Source organism: Schistocerca americana, chromosome X (assembly GCF_021461395.2).
Source record: "Schistocerca americana isolate TAMUIC-IGC-003095 chromosome X, iqSchAmer2.1, whole genome shotgun sequence".
Classification (NCBI taxonomy): Eukaryota; Metazoa; Arthropoda; class Insecta; order Orthoptera; family Acrididae; genus Schistocerca; species Schistocerca americana.
Genome location: NC_060130.1, coordinates 154,948,981 through 154,976,148, shown reverse-complemented (window position 1 = coordinate 154,976,148; position 27,168 = coordinate 154,948,981).

The window sequence follows — 27,168 nt, the reverse complement described above, 5'->3', positions numbered from 1 at the left end:
TACAAGGAATACACTGCACGTGGTCAGAAGAACTTTTATTAGTCAGCGCCATCTACCGTGGCAACGATGCATTACCGGACACATGCTCGTAGGACCTATTTGCCTTCATTTCCAGTCAGGAATCTGTCACTGCTGTTTGTCGATTTTATTAATATTCACACTGTTTAAGTTTCTAAGACCCGCACTTGGTGAAGGCTAAGAGAACTGCATTGGTATTCAAGAATCGCTCCGTGAACGCAAGTCGTAACCTCTCGCCTGCCAAGTGCCGCCATTTTTGTCGGGTTGCGATCTATTATGATCACTAAAGTCTTGTGGAGATCGACCACCGTCGCCCAAGGAATTACCACCTCGTTAAAGCCTCCAACGGCAGGAACGTGGACAGCAACAGTGCGCCAAAAGGAATTCAAGGTATCATTGAGCTCGGAAATGGCGTCGTTGTTTCGCACACGAACCATGACGTTATCGGCTTAAGTATGGACAGAGAATCGTTGTTCCAATATAGTCCAGCCACGTAGTTGCATGGCAATGCGCCGAAGTAAGGGTTCTAAGAACAAAACAGACTCGCATGGATAAAGGGCTTCCCTGGGGTAGACACCATCGGATCGAAATCCAGGGAGTAAGGCGACCTTCTACAACCACGAAGGGATGGAGACAACTGAAAATGTTGGCCAGGACCTGGCATACATAGTGGGTAAAACCAAAATCAGTTAACACACGCATTAAAAGTTGTGACAGACACTGTCAAATGGCTTGTGGAAGTCGAAGAAAGGCAAAGCCCTGAGATATTAGTGCAGCAGCCACCGAAAAATCTCTACATCTGATGACAGAACTTAGTATCGTACGTCCAGGCACATAGCTTTGACAAACGGCAGTGATTTTATCGAACAACTTACAGAGAGGGGTATTTGTATCTCGAGCGACAGTATTATAGGTGAAGTTTATCAGAGTAATTGGACGAAGTGAGTCAAGATCAGGTCGACCCAAGGTTTTCGGGATGAGGAGCGTTTTACCTTCCTTGAAAACGGCTCGAAGCGAGACACGCGTGTCATTTCTTTGACCAACGACGTTAATGTGACACCTATGAAAGGCCAAAACTGAACATAAAATTTCTTTATGAATACCATCCAATCCAGATCACTTGAATGATTGAGAGCCGTAAGAACATCACGTATATCTTCCTTGTGGAAATCACTCAAAAAACGTCATTTAATTTAAAGGAGACGACGCATTTCAGCAAAGCGAAAAAGTCGTCAGGAAAATTTTCAACCGGAACATGGGCCTCATACAGTTCAGTAAAGCAGTTAAAATTGAATTGCAAACATCACGGTGGTACGTTGACACTCGGCAGCCGGCGTTAGCGTGGGATGTAATGCAAAACACGTTTCCTTCGCGATCGCATGTGTGTAAGATGATATAGTGAAGTCAGGTCATCTTGAAAATTGGAACTTGGCTGAGATTTTGTCCGAAGTAATTGCATCTGAAATTGTTTTAACAGTAGCAATTTGGTTTTAATTTTCTGTACATTCATAATCTGTATAGGAGCTTGCCTACTGCCATCGTAAAGTTCACGTAATACGGAGTGATGAAATTCTTGTGTCTGTCGGGGGTCTACCGCCCTTATGGCACCAAAAACACATGAGAGCTTTACGAATATGTGGCTTGGCATGCAGTGTCCACCATTCCTCAACAGACGATTACCGTTCTACAGCACGAGAGCAACCGGCCCAGACATCCAGCATGACAACACCAGGGAAATAGTCTTGTAGATAGGCTATACTGAGTAGCCAGGGATGACGATACAATTTTACCGTCAGCTGCACGTAATTATATGTGACGGCTACAATCTAATGATCAGCAAAACAGGCGGCTATCTTGTCAACGTCCAAAAGCTGACCCCACAGAGAATCAGAAAGGTAAAAGCGGTCAAATTGACTTCTAGATGTGGCAGTAAAATAAGACTATCGGACAAACCCATGCGTCATGTAGCTGCGAGGAGCGTACCATCTCATCGAGTTCTCTACTAAAACAAAAATTAGGAGACTGAGCCACAGGCAGGAGAACGTAGGTAAAATCTCCACCCAATAGAATCTCTGTAGTGTATTTACGAAGTTGGCAAATTATTTCTCCTTTGTAGAAACGGGGACGTTCCATAGATCGGCCAGAGCCAGACACTGCATGGAGAAGAAGTAAAGTGATACCACAGAAGGTGCATCCTATACCCCTACCTTCATCAAAAAATGTTCAAATGTGTATGAAATCTTATGGGACTCAACTGCTAAGGTCGTCAGTCCCTAAGCTTACACACTACTTAACCTAAATTATCCTAAGGACAAACACACATGCCCATGCCCGAGGGAGGGCTCCGAACCTCCGCCGGGACCTACCTTCATCAAGAACTTCAAAATGTCGTAATGCAGTTCCTTCCCTATAAAACAAGGCAGTGTCTGTAGAAAGTTCGAAAGTGACATTAAAAAAGTTCGAGAAACCAGAAATTGGAAACAGGTTACCGCTACACAGACTGCCTCAAAGCGACGAGCCGGAGTTCAGAACGAATCCTGTGAACATTCAAAGCGACAAAAGTATATGCTTGCGTAGGCAACTGAACTGGAACAACAACTACAAACTTACTAAACCATGGAGCAATGTGCCAGTATTCACGGCAGAAACAGTGGAAGAAACGGAGGCAGAGGAAGTGAGGACATGTTCCCCCTTTGCCAACTGTTTTTCCTTCATTCATGGAGCGACTCTCTCACACCGCATACGTTGTTTACTGTGGCTCTTGGAATAGCTAGTATATCACGCGGTTGTGTGGGTGGGTCATGCAGAAACTCTGTTTCAGACTGAGAGGGAACGACCTACGCAGCGTACTCTTCGAATTTTTTACGCTGTTCGTAAGCGGGTTTTAATACCACCACAAGACGTGAACAATTGTTATGGATGTGCCGCTTTGATTACAAATGCAACAGGTTCCTTTCCGGGCGTAATATGAACCCAATAACCATATACCTGCAAGTCTACAAGTGAGATAAAATGATACTTTAATCAACATTTCTACTAACTGAACACCACTATAGACATGTAAGAGGTGCTAAGTAGACCAGCGTTCCCTTCGAATATGTCGTGTATCCCTATAAGGGAACTGGATGGACCTCAGAAATCTACCTCCGGCGAAAGATTAAAAACCCACACATTTGCATTGACAAGTTCTGTATTCGCCAAAATACCATGCTAGTGGCATCGTCACCATGAGTGATTGGGGCGTAGTACTGTGACGTAATAATATCACGTTAACTTGAAGCGGGTCAAGGTATTTAACAAAAAACACATATAATTCCGAGTCAAAGAACGCAGTATGCACTTGATTTGCAGTGACATTGATCTTGTGCACCAGCCAGTCCTGTATCTCTAAAGGGCCAGTCTGCACATGCTAGGTTGATTTACCAAAATTGAGGCTGACAGTACCTGTAAGTACGGCAGATGAGGGCAGTATGTTGGACATCACGGCGCGACAACACCGCAGCAGGTAGGACTGCACCATCAACAGGCACTGGAAAACAAAGAGAAATGCGACGCGCGAAAGGACACACACGACACTGAATGGAAACAAGTAATACATCCGACACTAACGGTAACAGGTGAAACTAGGACAAAATTCTGCACCAGAGCGCGAAGTAGGATTGCATTAGGCTATCCGAGCTCGATTCTTGGCCAGACCCAACTTCCATATCTCATCAGCCATTTACCTACAATCAGCACTAGTAAAGATATTATTAATACTGCCGTACCAGGGATACATTTTAATTGAAAATCACTTGCCTGGTGTCGGCGAACAAATGCGGTATTGCATTGCCTGTTTTGTTTAAAAGTACGACACAGTGTTCCTTTGTACATGCATGCATGTCGAAAGTAATATTGCATTGTATTTCTAAACAACACAGGCACTGTAGTATCCTAGAAGAATATTTTTTTGTGTGCCGCATGCAATCTCCCTGAGTTTGTCGGTTTAAGTAATGAATAAGAAATATATAAGAGAATTGTAGAGACTGCCTACTGTTAAACTTCCGAAGAAGTGCACATGTAGAGAGTTTGGACAACAACTACATCGTTAGTTTTTTATTGCTGTAGCGATTCTGCCAAGATTCAGTGAGCATTATACACACATTTCTCTAATGACACGGAGATCAGGGTGACCTAATGTTCTGTTTGTTCGTGACGTTAGTTGGACATCTGCAGCACACTGTTAAGCCATTATATCCTCTCCTGAAGGCCATTAGCCCACAAGCATTGTAAGTGAATCTTGACATCTTAGATACTGGCACTTGGGTAGAGTTGACACCCGAGCTGATCTTCCTTTTTTTTCTGACTCGTCAGTTTTCAGAAAGGAGTAGCACTTGCAACCTACGTTCCAATCTCAGTTTTCTTACACAGTTTTTACCCTCTGCAGCTCAGCCTATTACCATGGAAGTACTTTCTTAACAGAAAATGTGTGTGAATTTCTAAGAGACCAAACTGCTGAAGTCATCGGTCCCTAGACTTACACACTACTTAAACTAAGTTATGCTAATAATAACGCACACACCCATACCCGAGGGAGGACTCGATCCTCCGGCGGAAGGGACCGCGCAATTAGTGACATAGAGCCTCTAACCACGCGGCCACTCCGCGTGGTTCTTAACTGATATACTACCATCGTGTCCCTTCCTCTTGTCAGTGTTTTCATATATTCCTGATTCTGCGGAGAACCCGCTCATTCCTTACCATGTCAGTACCCCTAATTTTCAACGTTCTTCTGTACCATCACATTTCAGATGCTTCTATTCTCTTCTGTTCCGGTTTTCTCACAGTCCACGTTTCACTACCATGCAATGCTGTACCTCAAACGTACTATTGATGTCCTGCAGGCTCCATCCGTGATTGTTTATTTTGCTGACTAGGTAGCACAATTCCTTAATTTCATCTGCTTCATGATCACCAATCTTGACGTCAAGTTCCTCACTGTTCTCGCTACTGTTACTTCTCGTTACTTTTATCTTTCTTCGATTTACCCTTAGTCCTCGTTCTGTACTCATTAGAGTGTTCATCCCATTCAGCAGACCCTGTAACTCTTCTTCATTGTCACTGAGGACAGTTATGTCATCAGCGAGTCTTTTCATTGGTATCCCTTCACGTTGAATTTTAATTACACTCTTGAATCTTTCTTTTATTTCCGCCATTGCTTCTTCGATGCGTGGAATGAAAAGTAGGGACGAAAGAATACATCTCTGTCTTACACCCTTTTTAATCCGAGCACTTCTTTGTTGGCCTACCACTCATATTTTCCCTCTTGACCCTTGTAATTATTGTATATTACCCGTCTTTCCCTAGACCCTATCCTCTTTTTTCTCAGAATTTCCAACATCTTGCACCATTTTACGCTGTGGAACGCTTTACAATTGTCCTTTCCTCTTTAACGGAGCCCCCAGGGGCTCCGTATTCAGGTGCTGGGTACGGGCTTGGCGACCCAGGGGTACCTGAGCTGGGGACTGGTAAACGCCGCCAGTCCCCTGTCACCGTAAGCTCTGGGCATACTTGAGCGACCACCGTGCGGCGCGGCGGTGGAATGTTATGTGTCTCAGGGAATGGGGATCTTGGCTTGACCGCCCGGATCGCGAGGATGGAATAAAACTCTATAAACAACCCCTCAATCTCAAGGTGTGCTGCGCGCTGATGAGATGCATGGCTGTTGAGGTGGAACAGTCGCTAGTGGGCAACCTCTGGGAACCTGGCGCACCTCAGTTGTATAAGGCTTACCTAGGCATGCGGGGCTCTGTCTAGGTGGACTTCTAGTTCCCTAGCTGCTCGTGGGACCGAGATGGATCCTTCGAAATCCTCTTTTCTTCCTCCCAGCGGAAAGGATGGGCCACTGGAAAGTTCTAACACCCAGTCTCTTAAGAGGGCTCGTGCAGTCAGTGCCCCTGACTCCGGCACTTCTTTGACAGGTCCAGTCTTAGGTAACAGAATGCATTGTGGTAATCCGAATGTGTTTCTCATTGTGAAAAGGAAGGAGGGTAGTTTCGAGAAGGTTTCGCCCTTCTGTATACAAAAGGGTTTGGAGGGAATCTGTGGCTCCTTAAAATCGGTGAAGCGCTTGCGTAATGGGACCTTGCTAGTGGAAACTTCCACTTCCCAGCAAGAAACTAACCTCCAATCTGCTAAATGCCTTGGAGAGTATGCCATAGACACTGAACTGCACAGCACCTTGAACTACAGCAAAGGTGTTGTGACATGCCGGGATCTAGTTGACATTCCCAAGGAAGAACTGCAACGTGAGTGGGCTCCGGAAGGTATTGTTGATGTCCAACATATCATGAAGAGGGTTGATGGCAATCTTGTCAAATCCGACTCCTTTATTCTGACCTTCAGTAGCACGAAACTTCCTGAACATGTTAAAGCTGGCTTCCTTCGCCTTAGTGTGAGACCTTATTTCCCGACCCCAATGCGCTGTTTTAAATGCTGGCGTTTTGGGCATACCACCTTAGGATGTAAAGGCGAAGCGACTTGTGGCAACTGTGGTAAGGCTGCTCATGAAGAAGTTGGTTGCTCCTCTCCAGCCAAATGTATCAGTTGTTCTGGGAACCACCCTGTTTGGAGTAGGGACTGCCGAATATTTTTAGAGGAACGCAAAGTCCAGGAAATAAAAACAACCAAGCGTATCTCCTATGGTGAGGCCAAGAAGATCTATGAGTCGATGCAACCTCCCACATTTGCTACATCTTTTGCATCCCTGGTTCAGAAGCCTACTCCAAAAGTCGATGCCTCAACGCAGACAGAGGTGGTGAGTGTTGGCACTAATGCCTGCATCTGTCAGTGCACTTGCAACGCAGCCAGTGTTTCAGAGCCAGTAGCCCCTACTCGAAAGGCAGATAAAGGTACAGTGGCAAACTTGGGCCAGCCCCTGGCGCTTCCAACAGCTGAGGATGTTCTGAAGCCCAGTACAGCCATTACCACTCCCGCATCAGCTCCCCCAAAACCCACCAGACCGCAGAAAGCTCCCGTACAGCAGCAACAGCGGGTCAAATCCCGTGGTAAACCGTCTGACTATGCAGATGTTGTTCTACGTGATGCTTCATCTGACTCTTCCCCAGAGTTGATGGAATACGATGTATGCGTGGGGCAATCTTTTCGCCCCACGCCTGCCCCTCCACCTGCTGCGGTCTCCCCGCCCCGTCGGAGAGACAGGATGAAGGTGCTACCCCCATCATAGATGGCTCCCATACTTCAGTGGAACTTGCAAGGGTTCAGGACGCATGTGGAGGAACTTCGTCTACTATCTCAGGGTAGACCACTGTGTCTATGTCTCCAGGAGACTCATTTCCATCCCTCTTACTCCCCTGAGCTACGAGGCTATACACTCCAAAAAAAGGACGACCTGCGTGGAGAGAGAGCTAGAGGAGGCGTAGGTATTTTCGTCAGGACGTACTACCACTCCTCGCCTCTCTCACTTAGGACGACTTTACAGGCCGTCGCTGTGCCCGTGCACGTGCGTCATCCATTGACTGTATGTTCGCTTTACTTGCCCCCACATGATGCACTTGATGAAGCGGCCCTCACCGACCTTCTTACACAACTCTCCCAGCCATTCATTATTTGTGGTGATTTTAATGCCCTCAATATGCTTTGCGGCTCTGCAATTACCTGTCCCAGGGGTAGAGCAATTGAGAGGCTTCTCCTGTCATCCTGTGCCTACTTGCTCAATGGAGGACAGAGCACTCATCTCTGCACGGAGACTGGGTCGTTCTCTGCCATTGATCTCTCGCTTTGCTCTCCTGCTCTTGCCGCGAGTGCTCATTGGGAGGTGGTCGCTGACTTGCACGGCAATGATCATTTCCCATTCTGGATTTACCTGCCAGATCACGTGGGTCCCGAAAGGAGACCACCACGATGGGTGCTCAGTGGAGCCGACTGGACATTTTATAGCCAGTTTGCCCAGTTCGAACACCGTGCGAATGTTGAGGCGTGGATGGATCATATTACCAAAACGGTCCACCACGCCGCTGCAGCATCCATTCCACAGTCCACAGGGCACCGGAAGAGGCCACCTGTCCCTTGGTGGAGTGCTGAATGCCTCTCTGCAATCAGGACCAGGCGTGCGGCTCTGCGTCGGTTCCAGTGTCAGCCGACTGCTGAGAATCTTGCAGCCTTTCGGGTGGCGAGGGCAAGATGTCGCCGCATTATTCGTGAGAGCAAGAAGAGGTCGTGGCAAAAGTTCCTGAACACCATTAATCGTTCCACCAAAAGTTCAACTGAGTGGGAGACCATCAGGAGAATTTGTGGCAGAGGAGGGAGGTGCCCCATAGCTGCTGTAATGAATAACGGCACTCTCCACACGGATCCGGGAGACACTGCCCAGACTATGGCAGCGTATTTTGCCACACTAGTTGCATGGGGAAGACCTTGGAGCGGATGGTCAACCGCCGCCTTGTCTGGATGTTAGAATCCCGGCAACTCCTTAGTCGCTTTCAGTGTGGGTTCAGGAGGTTTCGTTCCACCTTCGATAACCTGGCCCTCCTGGAGGCGGCTGTACAAGCTTCCCTACGCCGTCATCACCTTCTAGGTGTATTTTTCCACATCGAGAAGGCCTACGATACCACTTGCAGGCGTCTCATCCTGGAGCAGCTTCACGAATGGGGTTTTCGTGGTTGTCTTCCTCTTTTTGTTCAGTCTTTCCTCTCGCCACGATATTTTAGATACCGAATTGGTGACGTCCTGTCTGATCGCTTTGAGCAGGAGAACGGTGTCCCTCAGGGTAGCGTTTTAAGTGTGACTCTCTTTGCCATCGCTATTAATAGCATTACGTCCATAGTGAAAAGTCCTGTCCAGTGTTCCTTGTTTGTGGGTAATTTCTCTTTGTTTTGCTCTTCTTCAAGCCTTGCAACGACAACGCGTCAGTTGCAACTTACTCTTAGACGTTTGGATGACTGGGCGCAGAAGAGTGGTTTTAAGTTTTCCACTGAGAAGTTTGTTTGCGTTCTTTTTCGCCGTTCTCGTTCGATTTTAACCTTTCCTGAGTTGAGGATGAGGGACACTATTCTTACTTTTAAAGACACGGTGAGATTTCTGGGGCTCATTTTTGACTCGAAGCTTACGTGGTTACCTCATCTTAAAGACCTGAAACGGCGGTCGCTTCATGCTTTAAGTATTTTAAAATGTCTTAGCCACAGTACATGGGGAGCTGACAGGACTTGTCTGCTCCAGTTTTACAGGGCGTTTGTGCCATCTCGGCTCGATTATGGGTGCACGGTGTGTGGGTCTGCGAGGCCTTCTTTCTTAAAGATGTTGGACGCTGTGCACCTTGAAGGGCTTCGGTTGGCCACTGGGGCATTCCGAACTAGCCCCATACCAAGCCTCTGTGCAAAGGCTGGTGAACCGCCACTTCATATGCGGCGACGGCTATTTACAGTACGCCAGGCGTATAAAACTTTGTCCACACCATACACACCTGCATACCATACCGTTGCTCAGCCTCCTCTGGCACGGTTATTACATAACCGGCAACGTGCGACGCAGCCCTATGGGATTCGCGCACAGGCTCTCCTCGCTGCGATGTCTATGGCTGGTCTTCGTGTTTTACGTCGCGGTTGGAGCAGATCTCCACCTTGGCTCCTGCGGAGACCCAAACTTATTTTAGATTTGACTACTTTTAAGAAAGATAGCACACCAGATTTTAGATTCCAATCTCTGTTTTTTAATACTTTAGATGTGCATCACGGTTTCACTGTCGTTTACACTGATTTCTCCAAACAGGAGAATTTCCTTGGCTGTTCTGCGGTGTTCCCTGATCATGTTACCCGGATTCGCCTCCCTGCTGAATATACCGTTTTCGCAGCGGAGCTCCACGTGATCCTGAAGGCACTGGAGCAGATGAATCGTGTTCGGGGCGATCGATTTCTTCTCTGCTCCGATTCTCTTAGTGCCTTACAATCACTGCAGAACCTGTACCCGACTGAGGAGATAGTCCAACTGATATATGACCAACTGTACTTGCTCCAACGGGGGGTAAAGAGGTATCCTTCTGCTGGGTGCCTGGTCATGTAGGAATATGGGGCAATGAACAGGCCGATCGGGCTGCCAAGGAGGCCTACAGAGAGCGGGATGTGGTCCAGTGTCCTATACACTTGGAGTCTGTCATCTCTGCACTCCACAGGAAGTGCATGGAGTTGTGGCAGGACGAATGGCTGGCGGTGACGGCCAATAAACTGCGGTTGGTAAAGTCAACCACTCGGCCGTGGCGTTCCTCCTGCTGGTTGCTCAGGCGGGAAGACGTGGCACATTTTAACAGACTGCATTTTATACCGTGATGCGAGGGCAGAAGCACATGTTGATGGGGATCTGCCTTGTGTTTTAGCTAACGTTGAGACGTGTGTGTCTAGGATTTTTAAGTTTTGTGATGTGTCTGGACTCTGGCCTAAACTTTTAGGCTGGAGGTTTTAGTGTATTGCAGAGTGGCTGACTCCTCCCTTTTTTTCCTTGCGGTCAGCCAGCCACTTCCATCTGTTACATTGTTTTAGCTCCCTCTACCATTTTCTTCTTGTGTTGTCCATGTTTTACTGCTGACGCCCTGCTTCATCCCACGCTTTGGTGTGGATGAGCACATATTTTTCAACAATTGTTCCCCGTGTTTTATGTTCCGTTTTGTATTACTGTTCTGACTTTTTTTCTTGACACCCGTCTCACTACGTTACTGAACGGGCGCTGAAGACCTTGCTGTCGTGCGCCCACAAACCCCTCTACTACTACTACTACTACTACTACTACTCTTTAACGGAACTGACTACTGAACAGTTCGTTATCGCAGCCAACAACAGTCACTTAGAACAGGATGTGTTTGCGCAGTTTCATTCGCACCTGACTCATTCCGTCCACAACAGGACACGTCTGAAATGTGTGCCACTTTTCTTTCACCTGACTTAGTACCGCCCTGTAAAGCTGCAGCGCGTCCACAACAAGAGTCTCATTACTTTAAACGGCAGCTGGAAGATTCCTATGTTCCCAACCCCAAGACCTGCATGGTCGACTGTCACTATTCCCACGTTGCCATCCGAATGATGGAAACGACATCAGTCGGTGGAACGACGAATAAGCCGTCTGCACGCTGCTTCATCGACAAATTACTGGCAAACGGTGCTGGAGATGATCTGAAGATGAATGCCGAGGGGTTCCTGTGGATCGACGTGCTTTACTTTTTGCAGAAAATGCTTTACTTCGTATGCCTTAGGTCGTGCGTACTGGGCATGGAATTGAATTTCATCGTGGCCTTTCTGAAGGAAAGCGCCATCGTCATTTGTTGTGATATGTTTACACTACAATACCACTAGTCACGCGTGTAAACAATGGCCCACTTAACGAGCACTGCACAGAGACCTGCACACGTCCACTTCCCATCATGGCTGAGAGCTGACTGCTCACCTAGATCAAGGGTGAGCTGCTCTTACAGACATTCTATTATGCACATGTCTGGGGATCATACTGACTGCGAGAGTGCCTCAACATCACACACACAGCTCATAGAGACACGTACAATGTACTGACGGGCATTGTACTTTTGAAAAGTAGCATGAGGGGTTATAAAAGAGAAATGTGTGTGAAATCTTATCGGACTTAACTGCTAAGGTCATCAGTCCCTAAGCGTACACACTACTTAACCCAAATTATCCAAAGGTCAAACACACACACCCATGCCCGAGGGAGGACTCGAACCTCCGCCGGGACCAGCCGCACAGTCCATGAGTGCAGCGCCCAGACCGCTCGGCTAATCCCGCGCGGCCTTTTAAAAGAGAATTTAAGATACCCATGACATATTATTGTGCTAAAATATTGTCCTCATTCACTATCAGCTTCGATCTGAAGTCATACCCGTTGGTTTCTCTTACCACAACGACAGGAGTAACACCGCTGTGCATCTCAAAATATTGGAAGAATGGGCCTCTTTCCAGGTCACTGCCATACTCGCTGACGATGGCCAACTGGGGTAGAGCTGAGCCATGACTCATTGGGAACATGTAGCATCATTTATCAGCAGGCGATGCTTCTCAGCACACTGCACCACCCAACATGTTGACGTTTGTGTTGTGTTAACGACAGCCTACGCATGAGATGGGGATTACCTAGTCCAGCTTGCTGCTTTCTCATCGGTTGTGTGAGATGACACAGAATGTAGCAGGGACTCCACTACTCATTCTGGGATTTTAGGCACAGATACGAAGGGGTGACGTTGTGCCTGGTACACAATATGGCGATCTTCCCTTGGGATGGTCAGATGAGGTCGACCAGAATCTTGATGACAGATATGACTGCCCTCACGTTCCCATGCAGTCCAGCACTGGGCCACTGTCACATCTGCACACACTAAATATCTGGATATCGCATGATTCGATCACCCATCCAAACAGAAGCCCGCTGTCTAGCCCATTTTAAATGTCAGGTGCTGACAATGCTGTATCACATGAATACACAGCATGACCATGTTCTTCACAGTGATCATGCAACATGTGACGATGTTGACGACCCTTATATACCCTACCAGTCCTGATAATAACACTAAACACGAACAACACTAATGCACTCTTCTGGCCGTCCGATTTGTCACAGAGAACTGCGGTGTTTACATACCCACCGACGATCTGTACTTGTGTGAAGTGACACTGACATCCAGAAACGTCTTCTGGCTTCACTTTTTCTTCAGATACAGTATCTTGTTTCTTCACTTTTCCTTGTCTGGGTTACGATGACCACATTTCAAAAGGTAATTTCCTATTTTCTTCCATAGAAATTTGGATACGTCTCAAATTCCTAAGGAACTCATGAAAGCTCGAAAAGGCATCGCTGAACATCACCGTCATTTACGAGCAGTTCTTCATCGTGCCATCAGATTCCGTAGTGCAGTATTTTTTAATAACATGGAAAGTTTCATTTATTATCCAGAAATCAATTGAACAAACAACAAAATTTAATTTCTCTGGTTTTCTGTGAAATCGTCAGAGTTTATACTAGCGGAAAATGACAGGTTTAAAAACTTCTCAGACTCTCACTTCAAACACATGTAGCATGTACTGTTATCAGTATGAAGTTTGCATTGGACATATATCTCTCCACTGTACATTACTCTGTCATTTCGCTGATCCTGTTCCGGTGATTTCCACAATATGAATTCCACTTGAGGAATCCCTTCAACCGTACCCTCATTCCAGTAGCTCATGGTATTGACTCCATTCCGAATATTGTTTCGTGCTGACATTTCTAATTCAACTGGAAATGGAAGCTGTTAGACTATCAAAGGGTTCCATTTGCTCTGTAGTCAATGTTTTATGAAACGCAGGTTTAATGCACATTGTCTCTGACACACACACAAACGTGTAGCAATGTAATATTTCTATAAGTATTATGCTATGAGATCAAGACGCTGCTGTGTTCGATTGTATTGTTTATAAAACAGGCACATTTCGGCGTGATTGCAATCTTCAGATTACTCAGTTGCTGTCACATCACTGTATAGTTTGCTTTTTTGATGTTGGTAGAGCAGTAGTAGGTGCTAAACTTTTGCTGGAGCAATTATTTGCGAAATTGTCGAATTATGAAAGTTTATTTTGCAGCGACGTTACTTGAGAGCTCTATTGACGATTAGCTCGTTGATGTTGATTACCATAACTCTTTCTTAACTTGTCTTTACATTTCCTTTGATTTGTTCCTTTCACAGACAACATGAATTCCGTCACAAAGGTTGCACTTCTCTGATTATGAAATTTAGAAGCTGTGAAAGACTAATGTTTTTGTTACTACGCCGAGGTAAGTGAAACAGAACTTTGCCTGTTATTGCCATATCCACACGAGACAGAATGGCCGCTGAAAAGAGCATTACGGGTGATTTATAGATGCCACCAATGAAGTGACAGCTAACTTCAAGAAGTACATAAATTTGCGAATAAAGGAAGATAACTGGGGCGATATATTCTTGGGGCAGTTTTCTGACAGGCGAGCTGCGTGCCGGACGAGCAGCGAGCAGGGAGCAGGGAACGGGGTATATTTATCACTGCGCCCGCCATTTAGGCTGAGTTATGGCGGCGCAGCCAGCTGGCAGTCGGCGAAGCGGCGCAGGTGGAGGGGGAGGAGGAGGAAGAAGAGAGGGTGGGGGAGGCACGTGACGTCACACCTCGCAGTGGCCACTTTGTCTGAACACTGGAAACGCGCGGGGTATATACGTGACGGATTCTATAGTAACTAATGCCATGAACTTGGCAGCGTTAACACAGGCAACAAATGTATATGTTTACCCAACTTCACTGATTATTACTTCATTTAATGGTTATAACAATAAAATGCAGTTCTCCTTCCGGTGGCATTACAACCCTTGGTGAATCTTAGCATCTGCAACAAATTTCCTCCATCTTGCCATCTCCAGTGTCATCCTGTGCCATCCTTTAAATCGTTTTATATCTTCCTAGACATCGCCTAACCATCGTTTTCGTGTGCTTCTTCTCTGTCTTCTTCCAGTTGGCATATGTTCAAAAACCATTTTCAGCATTATTTTAGTATGAATACTGAGAACATGAGGAATTCTGGCGTTTCTCTCACTTTTTATTAACCGTACAGCTCTTTTCATAAGGTCGTCCAATTTTGAATTTGTTCTAGATTCCCATATACAATTATTATCCTGAACTGACTCATAGATGTCGCACACCATCCTGTGTTCAATTTTCTTCAGCTGCTGCTAGTCAGAACTCATTAACATCCAGGTTTCACATCCTTGTGTATTTTCAGTTTAATATGTCTGTTTAATACCCTCAGGCTAGTGTTACGACAACGTCCCTCCATCCAAACTTCACAACACGTAATGAGGTGGGCAAAGTAGCTGATATTCTGCCACAGAGTTCAGAGTACTGCTCAAGTGTTTGGTGCTAGACAGAGTGAGCTAAATTTGATTGTGCTGTGGCCCAATGCTGTGCCGTATTTGTCACTTACATGGTTCGAACTGGTGCCCAGTCAGAGCAAAGCTAACAAGACCCATTTTAAATTCTCGACGCTCAGACCGTAGCAGTACCTTGTCATACACTGAGACATAATCTAATCCAGCTGCTGGTCCCATGTGGACAACTCAGTTTTGTCTATATCTAGCCACTGGTCTATGATCCACTGTTACACCTGATGATCCTTGGGCTTGAGCCAGTGGTATCAAGAGTGGACCACCACCAGGGTGACGTATCCAGTCTATGGGCGTCTCCAAAAGGACATGGTTCAGGACCAACACTTCAGCGTACTATCTGTGCATCAGTGTGTCAAGCACCTGACCGACCGCCGGAGTGGCCGGTTGTCCTGCACCTACGCCTGTTGCCTGCCGAGTGCCTGACGTCAGCCTCATGTCACACCAGCAGCAGTCACATTCCTGACACAGCACTTCTGCCATGTCCCTGTGCTGTCATGACCAAACCTGCCACTGTATATTGAGGTTCAGTGGCAGCTGCAGCCTGGAGCTCTTTGCACACTACCGAGTTGCCGAAATCATCTTCTGTTCGAGCGTATCACTGAATAAAGAATATTATTACTATGTGGGCTCTTCTGATTACTTTGCTGCCAGGAAGCCCATCGACCTGCATGTGCCATCCTGAGATGACCATCCTCGCATTAACTGTCTACATCCACAGCCCCATTATACCAGTAACCTCTTAGAACTGTGGAACCATAAATTAATTGCTCAAGATAACATATTTTATTTCAGTTTACAGAGAAATACATAGAATTCGTTCCGTTCATATTAGATCTCAGATATTCAGAGTTCTGCAGACGTTAAAATTTCCAGTAAGCTGCTGATAATTTATTCGTACTCTTACTTTCATTTCTGTTGAACGTCACATGCTTCGTCTTCATTTTGTTGATAGCAAATTCCTAAGGCTGTGTGGCTTACATCAGCTAACTCTGTTCTTTAGTAAGCACCTTATCCTAATAACAAGTGCTACATTCTTGACATACGCACATATTTGAGTAGATTTGGTGAGTATATAATATGATGTTTCGAATTTACGAACAGCTACTCCTGCAACAATATTGAAAAGCGTTGTAGAAAAAGTATCTTGTTGTCGGACCCCATTACTGATGCTAAACTCAAGTAAGAAAACAACATGTTGTTCCTGATGCTTATAATGTTAACACAAAAAAGGACTGTAGTTCCTTCCATTTCTGAGACGTTTTGTGGACTGATTTTCGTTTATTCAACTCCTTTACTGGTTTTTCAGAAATAAAAATCCAAATTCATTTTCATATCCTTGATTGTTTTATGCTATGTCAGTTTTCTTTCTCTTCCTTCTACTGTACCCATTGTCTCTGTTTAACTCAGTCTGCCACACACATTTAATTTCGAGCATGGGTATTCTTCTTAATTTAGTATGTTATTCTTAACGGAGTTTCTTTCAATTATTTCTGATTTTCAGTGCTGCTTATTTCCAGGTCACTTTTTATTTGTTGTGGTCCAGTCTTCCAATACATTTTCCCATACGAAATTGACTGCTGTTTTTGCGCTTCTTTACTATATAAGTATATCTGGTAAAGCTCAGTCCTTCCTTTGATTCCAGCATTCTCTGAATCCTTTAGTACACTTTCAAATCAAGTCTCATTTTGTTCCCATGCTTTATCTATATTGTGTGCGTATTATTTCTTACAGTCCTTCTTTTCTGCGTGTGTAATTCAATGTTCATCATTTCTATTCATATAAATGATCTGTACTACCTTCTGTAGTGTAACCCATAGTTTTGTAATTTTAGAAATATTTTAGTTACTGCAGATATTCAAAGTTGGAACTTGGGGCCTTTTCCTATTTTTGATCTTTCTGTTACACTTTCTTACGTAATTTTCCCAAGATACATTAAACATTTTTTCCTTTTTACTGTTTACCTCTTTCATCTCTTATGGCACATTTTTTAAATGTATTATTAACTTTGTTTTCTTCCATTAGAAATTTCTTACATTGAAGACTTACTTGTTGCTTTATTATATTTTTTCCTTAAATTTCCTCTTTCTATTTTAGTTACAGATAGTTTATATATTTATAGAAAATGCAAAACAGTTTCTTTTGAATATTGTTGATTGGTTGTGTTCACATTTGAGAACTGCTTTTCTTCTTAAGATTTTGGTAACACTTTTGAATGACTTGTTCAAGCAGTCTTCATGTATCTGTCTATAACATCCAATACTGAAAAGTCGAAGAACCAGTATGTCTTCCCATATTTTCTAGTATATTCTCGATGTGAGCAATGGAAAACTATTACCACACGATTAATGTTTTCCGTTAAGCCAGTATCCATAGTGACGACCGACAGCCTCAATGCTAATATTGCGAAACATCTGCTGTGACGTCGTGTGGTGTGTTTGTGGTAGGTATACCGCTATCGTTTACAAACCACCTCTCCAACTCATGTTGGGAGGTGTTTGTGAGTAAGGATGGGCTATGGTTGCCCATCATTTCGAGAGAAGTCTGTAGGAGGAACTCATACGTTTCTTGGCGCTTCTTGGAACGTACGCTCCCGAAATTTTAACGGTAAATTTTACCGGGATGCACTCTTCATTCCTCGTAACGTCTACCTTCGGACTCTGATGAACATTTCCGATCTGTCTCGCTCCTCCTTAACAAACACGTAACGAAAGGAGCTGCTCTCCTATATCCTCTATCTGCTCCACCTACTAAGGATACCAGATCAACGAGTAATCGTTAAGAAACTGTCCAGCTAATGATTTTTAAACCTCTTCTTTCCTGGATGAATTAAATTTCTTTAGGATTGTTGTAATGAACCGGAAAGGTATATACAGAGGGTAAAAGTTTATAAGAAAATTTTGTATTGAATCAGAGATGGTCAAATTTAGTATCGATTGTGTACTCGTGAAAAGCGACTGCTGGTTCAAGGTGTTATGAGAAATGTGTCAGAGTAACTTTAGATAGGGAGATGTATAGAGGACTGTCAAGTGTGAAGATGAGTTGTATCTGATTTGTGCTGAATATATACTTACTCGCTACAGGCAGTAATGATTTTTTATTTGCAATATACCATTCTGGAAATAATTAAGGTAACGAAAGATGTTTTGTTACCAGTTCAATGTGCGTATTCATAAATGATGATTGAGACAGTGTATCGCACTAAAATCTAATGATTTTTAAAGCTAATTGTTAATTTACAATCAGTTTATTGTGTGTTAATTGTGAGAATTATTAATTTTCAAAGAGTCAAAATACAAGTTTTAAAATTAGTTCCATATTGTTACTTACCACAAGTCAACACCAGTTCCAAGATCCACGTCGTTTTTGATTAACTTCTTTGCTTAAAAAGTTATTGTCTCAGTCATGTTCCATTTAATTGAAGTGTATGCAAAGCAACAGCTTTGCACAATTGCTGTATGCTAACTATACAATTTTAAGTGCAAACAGAGAGCATTGCGAGGATAGTTATCATTTCGCAGATAAAGGTAAGAAATTTTATTTCAGGGATAACATTCATTGAGCACAGGGACCATTATATTCAAACTGATCAAGTTTTTTTTTATTACCAGGGCCAATTTCAAATCAATAGTGTTGCATCAGATTCAGTTTTTGTGTTATGTAAATTCATTCAGTTTTGGTTTAGTTTAAAGTTATAGACAGTTACATTCCTGCACTCAGAAAAGTTCAGTTCAGCGCAAACCCCATAAGCGACGAGATACAATATACGTTCCATGCCATTCCCACTCTAACGGATGTCTTGCAGGCTACTGTCAGTTACGTATTACAATCACATTTCGAATGTACATGTTTTAAACCTGTGACTTGCGTCTTCTATTACTACAACTATCTTGGTGTTGTTGGTTGTTCCATTTTAGGTCTCTCCTAACTGTTACTGCCAAATGTTTCATTGTTCTTGCCGTTTTCAGTGGTATATCCACTATAGTGTAATCGTACACTAATGGGTCTTTCCACCTATTTGTGATAATACGTTACACTAGTCATGAGGTTTATCTAGTCTTCCATGCACCGAATGTCAGTTCTTTCATCATCACGTTAAGCCTGGCAGCCCCTTGGTTCCATTTCAGATGAGAAGGCTGTGTGTAGGTGCAAAGGTTCAATTCCGTTATAGTTGCTAAAGTGCCATTAATGAATATAGACATACAAGTCACTTAGGAATGAAACGAGTAAAAAGTAGGAGAAAGCTAAGGGAAAATAACAGCATGAAAAATGTGAAGAAATCTAAATAGAAAAGATTATCGGCATAATTGACTCACACAGAAAAGTCAAAACAACTTTCGGTGAAATTAAGAGCAAGGACGGTAACATTAAAAGTGTAATGAGAATTCCGCTGTTAACTGCCGAGGACACAGTGAATTGGTTGAAAGAGTACTTTGAAGGCGTCTATGAGTCGGAAGACATGTTTGATGACGTTACAGAAGGATAAACAGGAGTCGATAAGAAAGAGATAGGGGATTCAGTAATAGTATTTTAAAAAGCTACGGAAGACTGAAGATCAAATAGACCAGGACAAACGGATAAAATTCTAATGGACTTTCGAAAATCACTCGGAGAAGTGGCAAAAAAAAAAAAACGACTATTCACGTTAGTTTGTAGAATGTATGAGACTGGCGATATATCATCAGACTCTCTGGGAAACATCATCCACACAATTCTAAAGATTGCAAGAGACGACAACTGGGAGAATTGTTTCACCATCAGCTTGACAGCTCATGCAGCCAAGTTGTTAACAAGAATAATATAAAGAAGGATGGAAAGGAACGTTGAGGATCTGTTCAATGACGATCAGTTTGGATTTAGGATAGGTAAAGGCACCAGAGACGCACTTCTGGCGTTGCAGATGGTAATGGAAGCTGGACTGAAGAAAAAGCAAGACACATTCATAGGATTTGCCATCCTGGGAGAAACGTTCCATTATGTCAAAAGGTGCTAGATATTCGAAATTCTGAGTTAAATTGGGCTAACCTATAGAGAAAGACGGGTAATATACAGCATGTTCAAGAAACAAGAGGGAACAATAAGAGTGGGAGATCAAGAACGAAGTGCTCGGGTTAAAAAGGGCGGAAGGCGGGAATGTAGTCCTTCGCCCCTACTGTTCATTCTATACATCGAAGAAGCAATGGGGGTAATAAAAGAAAGATTCAGGAGTGAGATTAAAATTTAAGATGAAACGACATCAATGATAAGAATTGGTGATGACATTGCTATTCTGACTGAAATTGAAGTAGATATACAGGACCTGTTGAACGGAATAAACACCCTAATGAGTAGAGAATATGGGCTGAGAGTAAATCGAAGAAACCCGGAAGTTATGAGAGGTAGTAGAATTGAGAATAACAAGAAATTTAACTCACAATTAGTGGCCACGGCGTAGATGAAGTTAAGGAACTGTGGTACGTAAGCAACAAAGAAACCATGACAAATAGAGCAAAGAGGATCTAAAAAGCAGACTAGCACTGGCGAAAAGAACATACCTGACAAGACATGTCTACGAGTATCAAACATAGGTCGTAATCTGAAGAAGAAATTTCTGAGAATGTACGTCTGGAGCACAGCATTATGTGGTAGTGAAACATGGACTGTGGGAAAACTGGAACAGAGGAGAATCGAAGCATTTGAGATGTGGTGCTACAGAAGAATGTTCAAAATTAGATGGACCGATAAGGTAAGGAATGAAGATGTTCTATGCAGATTAGGTGAGGAAAGGAATATATGGAAAACACAAACAAGAAGACGGGACAGGATGAGAGGACATTTGTTAAAATATCAGGGAATAACTTCAATGATACTGCTCGGAACTGTAGAGGGCAAAAAGTGTATGGGAAGAGAGAGATTAGAGTACATCCAGCAAATAATTGAGGACGTAGGTTGCAAGTGCTACGCTGAGATGAAGAGGTTGGCACAGGAGAGGCGTCCAAGATGGGTCGCATCAAACCAATCAGAAGGCTGCTGATGAAAGAGAGAGAGCGAGAGAGCGAGAGAGAGAGTGCAGCGAACACACTTTATTACACAGTAAGGATGGATACAGAATTATCACTTGACAGTTCAGAATGTCAGTCCATCGTGGGACATTCTAAAGTTGTAGGCAAGCAGCAAGGGAACAGTCCAGATGGTCCATGGTCACACAGGTCCCTCAGTATCCCTGTTTTTTTCAACCAAAAGCATTTCTCAGGTTGTATCCAGTAAGCAATCTGCCCATGTATGCTCTCTGTCAGCAAGGCAGATACTAGAGCCCAGCGTGATGTGCAGTGAAGTTCGTGGTGGCAAGCTGGGCAGTTTTATTTCCAGTGTGACGTCAGAGACCAGGCCCATGTGATTGCGTAAAAGCACCTTTTACTGACTGCTGGTGAAGAATTCCGTTGCGTATATCACAAATGAGGGCTTCAATGACTGTGGACACAAATATAGAAAAAACTCTACGTCCTTAAATAATCATGTGATACGCCATAAACGCATTTCATTGAAAATTCAAGTCTTGCACACTGCGAGTGCACAGAGAGAAAACATAGCATTACTGAACGTAACACTTAGGGTCTTCTAGCCTGCAATAACCTTTCACACTTTCCTTTTGTTGTTGTCACTTATAAATCAGATTTATGACCCTTTTAACAAACTTATTTCAAGTTAATATAAATTATTTAGGGAATCACTCCTGAATATTGTTGATATTTGAAGAAGCTTACTGTGTTTTCATAACAATTTGGTATTTATTAACTTTGACGTAGAATATCAAAACGCAAGCGAAATGGAACAGCCCATAAACCATCAAGCGTTCATGCTGACCCACACTAATCACACCAAAGATATTCAGTGGCCTGATTAGTTCTACTCAATGTCAACAGCACGTCTCGATTGTCGGAATAGCTGTTTTAACAGTTTTACAAAGGCACCAATATTTTTCATTCTACTGATAACCTCTGTTGAGATTTTTATCACTCGGAAAGTCAGAATAAAGCTTAAAACGTATCGTATTTTAACTCTGATTAATGATTCACATATTACTGAATAGGAAACCGGGTCTGTTCGGTACTGGCTATCATTGCTATGAGGGCTTTCAAGCTGCAGGTTTAGGAATACGTCTGTGATCACACGTGCACTTACGGGAACACGTGCATCTTTTGTTTCTCAGTTGTATCATCGAGTCGTTACTGTATCCCATATCTAGCGCCAATGTCTCCGAGGACAAGGTCATAACGTATGCGAGTGCCGCGGCGCTCGCTTGGGAGATAAGCTGGATCGAATGTTGGTGTTGAATGTAATTTTCAGTGCCGGTATTTGGCTGGTAAGGGAAGAAAGATCATGGCGTAATGTTCCTGAAAAATATTTTTTGGGCCAATGTCCTGCGGTAGACAATAAACCTCTCCAAAGGGTCTCATGAGCTGAGAGCGTGTGATACTATTGCTGGTCACCGGTCCCATCCGAGAGGAGTAGGGTATGTGTCGCCAACGGATTTCACCCCCTCGCTTCTCTTGTCATCATCATGCAATATAGGACGGTTGGAACTTCAATAGTGGCAACTATTTATTTACAGCTCGTAGAAAATAGATACGTGTTTCAAAGTTTTACTGACCCTCAAAGTAGTCACCAGCATTGCGTATAACCCGTTGACAGTGATGTGGACGTCGTAGAATCTCTTAGCAGATTAGCAGTGCCAGTTGTGTTGACAGCTCGACCGGCGCTGTCTGTTGCCTGACGAATTTGTAGCAGTTCTGAAGCGAATGCCGTGAAGTGTTTCCTTCAATTTAGAAATCGAGTTGTACTTACGAGGGCTTACGTCATGGAAGTGCAGTAGGTGGTATAAGCAGTGGGACAAGGGGGGTGCCACCCCACTCTCCATTGTTGCCAAATTTATTCAAGATGGCGGCGATGACTTCATCCAATATGGCGGCATGTAGACTTGACAACAGCGCATCATGTCATCCAAGATGGCGGATTTCGGTGGGAGAATAGTCCAATTGTGCTACATCCACTAACCTAACCTCAAGAAAAAAATGGCGGGAATTTTGAATTTTGGCGGGAAAATAGTCCAATTGTGCTACATCCACTAGCCTAAGCCTCGAGGAGAACAAAAAATGGCGGGAAGTTTGAATTCCAACAGGATAATGCATGCAAAACCGTACTTGTCTTCATTATTATTATTGATTATCATTCATTAACACTCATTGCCATTCATTATCATTTATTATTATTTATTATTATTGACCTGCCTCCACTAGAAATTCCCTCCAAATTCAAATTCCAACATGATAATGGCTGCAAAACCTAACTTTTGTTTATTATTATTCATTATCATTTATTCACATTCGTTATCATTCATTTTCATTCATTGTCATTCATTTTCATTCATTATCATTCATTATCATTTATTATTATAGGCCTACCTCCACTAGAAAATTGAGCCAAATTCAAATTCCAACTCGATATTCTCTCTAAAACTGTACTTCTATGTGTTATTATCATTTATTATTTATTCAAGATGTCCGATTTTCTCGGTGAGACAGCCATTTTCCTTACATCCATATAAAAAATCTGTCGCAAGTTCAAATCCCCAACACCATAATTGATCACATGTACGAGCTTTCTCCGTCACTTATCTTTTTTTTCACTGGTAGCCTATCATAATCGCATCAAATAATAAACTGCTCTTATAGTAACGTAATTCACGTCCTTTGATTTTCCAGGGGGGAAGGGACTGAAGACTTTATTTCTAGCAGTGCGGTCATTACTTGTTCTCCAACACAGTCAGTACACACATCTTTGATATAGCAGTGCAGTCACCACGACATCCACGCTCCAACTGAATTAGTTCCAATCTTCGCCACCCCCTGGCCAGCGCACGGAGACACTGCATGCACCTGTCTACATCTACAACTACATCTACATCGATACTCCGCAAGCCACCCAACGGTGTGTGGCGGAGGGCACTTTACGTGCCACTGTCATTACCTCCCTTTCCTGTTCCAGTCGCGTATGGTTCGCGGGAAGAACGACTGTCTGAAAGCCTCCGTGCGCGCTCTAATCTCTCTAATTTTACATTCGTGATCTCCTCGGGAAGTATAAGTAGGGGGAAGCAATATATTCGATACCTCATCCAGAAACGCACCCTCTCGAAACCTGGCGAGCAAGCTACACCGCGATGCAGAGCGCCTCTCTTGCAGAGTCTGCCACTTGAGTTTGTTAAACATCTCCGTAACGCTATCACGGTTACCAAATAACCCAGTGACGAAACGCGCCGCTCTTCTTTGGATCTTCTCTATCTCCTCCGTCAACCCGACCTGGTACGGATCCCACACTGATGAGCAATACTCAAGTATAGGTCGAACGAGTGTTTTGTAAGCCACCTCCTTTGTTGATGGACTACATTTTCTAAGCACTCTCCCAATGAATCTCAACCTGGTACCCGCCTTACCAACAATTAATTTTATATGATCATTCCACTTCAAATCGTTCCGTACGCATACTCCCAGATATTTTACAGAAGTAACTGCTACCAGTGTTTGTTCCGCTATCATATAATCATACAATAAAGGATCCTTCTTTCTATGTATTCGCAATACATTACATTTGTCTATGTTAAGGGTCAGTTGCCACTCCCTGCACCAAGTGCCTATCCGCTGCAGATCTTCCTGTATTTCGCTACAATTTTCTAATGCAGCAACTTCTCTGTATACTACAGCATCATCCGCGAAAAGCCGCATGGAACTTCCGACACTATCTACTAGGTCATTTATATATATTGTGAAAAGCAATGGTCCCTTAACACTCCCCTGTGGCACGCCAGAGGTTACTTTAACGTCTGTAGACGTCTCTCCATTGATAACAACATGCTGTGTTCTGTTTGCTAAAAACTCTTCAATCCAGCCACACAGCTGGTCTGATATTCCGTAGGCTCTTACTTTGTTTATCAGGCGACAGTGCGGAACTGTATTGAACGCCTTCCGGAAGTCAAGAAAAATAGCATCTACCTGGGAGCCTGTATCTAATATTTTCTGGGTCTCATGAACAAATAAGGCGAGTTGGGTCTCACACGATCGCTGTTTCCGGAATCCATGTTGATTCCTACATAGTAGATTCTGGGTTTCCAGAAATGACATGATACGCGAGCAAAAAACATGTTCTAAAATTCTACAAGAGATCGACGTAAGAGATATAGGTCTATAGTTTTGCGCATCTGCTCGACGACCCTTCTTGAAGACTGGGACTATCTGTGCTCTTTTCCAATCATTTGGAACCCTCCGTTCCTCTAGAGACTTGCGGTACACGGCTGTTAGAAGGGGGGCAAGTTCTTTCGCGTACTCTGTGTAGAATCGAATTGGTATCCCGTCAGGTCCAGTGGACTTTCCTCTATTGAGTGATTCCAGTTGCTTTTCTATTCCTTGGACACTTATTTCGATGTCAGCCATTTTTTCGTTTGTGCGAGGATTTAGAGAAGGAACTGCAGTGCGGTCTTCCTCTGTGAAACAGCTTTGGAAAAAGGTGTTTAGTATTTCAGCTTTACGCGTGTCATCCTCTGTTTCAATGCCATCATCATCCCGTAGTGTCTGGATATGCTGTTTCGAGCCACTTACTGATTTAACGTAAGACCAGAACTTCCTAGGATTTTCTGTCAAGTCGGTACATAGAATTTTACTTTCGAATTCAATGAACGCTTCACGCATAGCCCTCCTTACGCTAACTTTGACATCGTTTAGCTTCTGTTTGTCTGAGAGGTTTTGGCTGCGTTTAAACTTGGAGTGGAGCTCTCTTTGCTTTCGCAGTAGTTTCCTAACTTTGTTGTTGTACCACGGTGGGTTTTTCCCGTCCCTCACAGTTTTACTCGGCACGTACCTGTCTAAAACGCATTTTACGATTGCCTTGAACTTTTTCCATAAACACTCAACATTGTCAGTGTCGGAACAGAAATTTTCGTTTTGATCTGTTAGGTAGTCTGAAATCTGCCTTCTATTACTCTTGCTAAACAGATAAACCTTCCTCCCTTTTTTTATATTCCTATTAACTTCCATATTCAGGGATGCTGCAACGGCCTTATGATCACTGATTCCCTGTTCTGTACATACAGATTCGAAAAGTTCGGGTCTGTTTGTTATCAGTAGGTCCAATATGTTATCTCCACAAGTCGGTTCTCTGTTTAATTGCTCGAGGTAATTTTCGGATAGTGCACTCAGTATAATGTCACTCGATGCTCTGTCCCTACCACCCGTCCTAAACATCTGAGTGTCCCAGTCTATATCTGGTAAATTGAAATCTCCACCTAAGACCATAACATGCTGAGAAAATTTATGTGAAATGTATTCCAAATTTTCTCTCAGTTGTTCTGCCACTAATGCTGCTGAGTCGGGAGGTCGGTAAAAGGAGCCAATTATTAACCTAGTTCGGTTGTTTAGTGTAACCTCCACCCATAATAATTCACAGGAACTATCCACTTCTACTTCACTACAGGATAAACTACTACTAACAGCGATGAACACTCCACCACCGGTTGCATGCAATCTATCCTTTCTAAACACCGTCTGTACCTTTGTAAAAATTTCGGCAGAATTTATCTCTGGCTTAAGCCAGCTTTCTGTACCTATAACGATTTCAGCTTCGGTGCCTTCTATCAGCGCTTGAAGTTCCGGTACTTTACCAACGCAACTTCGACAGTTGACAATTACAATACCAATTGCTGCTTGGTCCCCGCATGTCCTGACTTTGCCCCGCACCCGTTGAGGCTGTTGCCCTTTTTGTTCTTGCCCAAGGCCATCTAACCTACAAAACCGCCCAGCCCACGCCACACAACCCCTGCTACCCGTGTAGCCGCTTGTTGCGTGTAGTGGACTCCTGACCTATCCAGCGGAACCCGAAACCCCACCACCCTATGGCGCAAGTCGAGGAATCTGCAGCCCACACGGTCGCAGAACCGTCTCAGCCTCTGGTTCAGACCCTCCACTCGGCTCTGTACCAAAGGTCCGCAGTCAGTCCTGTCGACGATGCTGCAGATGGTGAGCTCTGCTTTCATCCCGCTAGCGAGACTGGCAGTCTTCACCAAATCAGATAGCCGCCGGAAGCCAGAGAGGATTTCCTCCGATCCATAGCGACACACATCATTGGTGCCGACATGAGCAACCACCTGCAGATGGGTGCACCCTGTACCCTTCATGGCATCCGGAAGGACC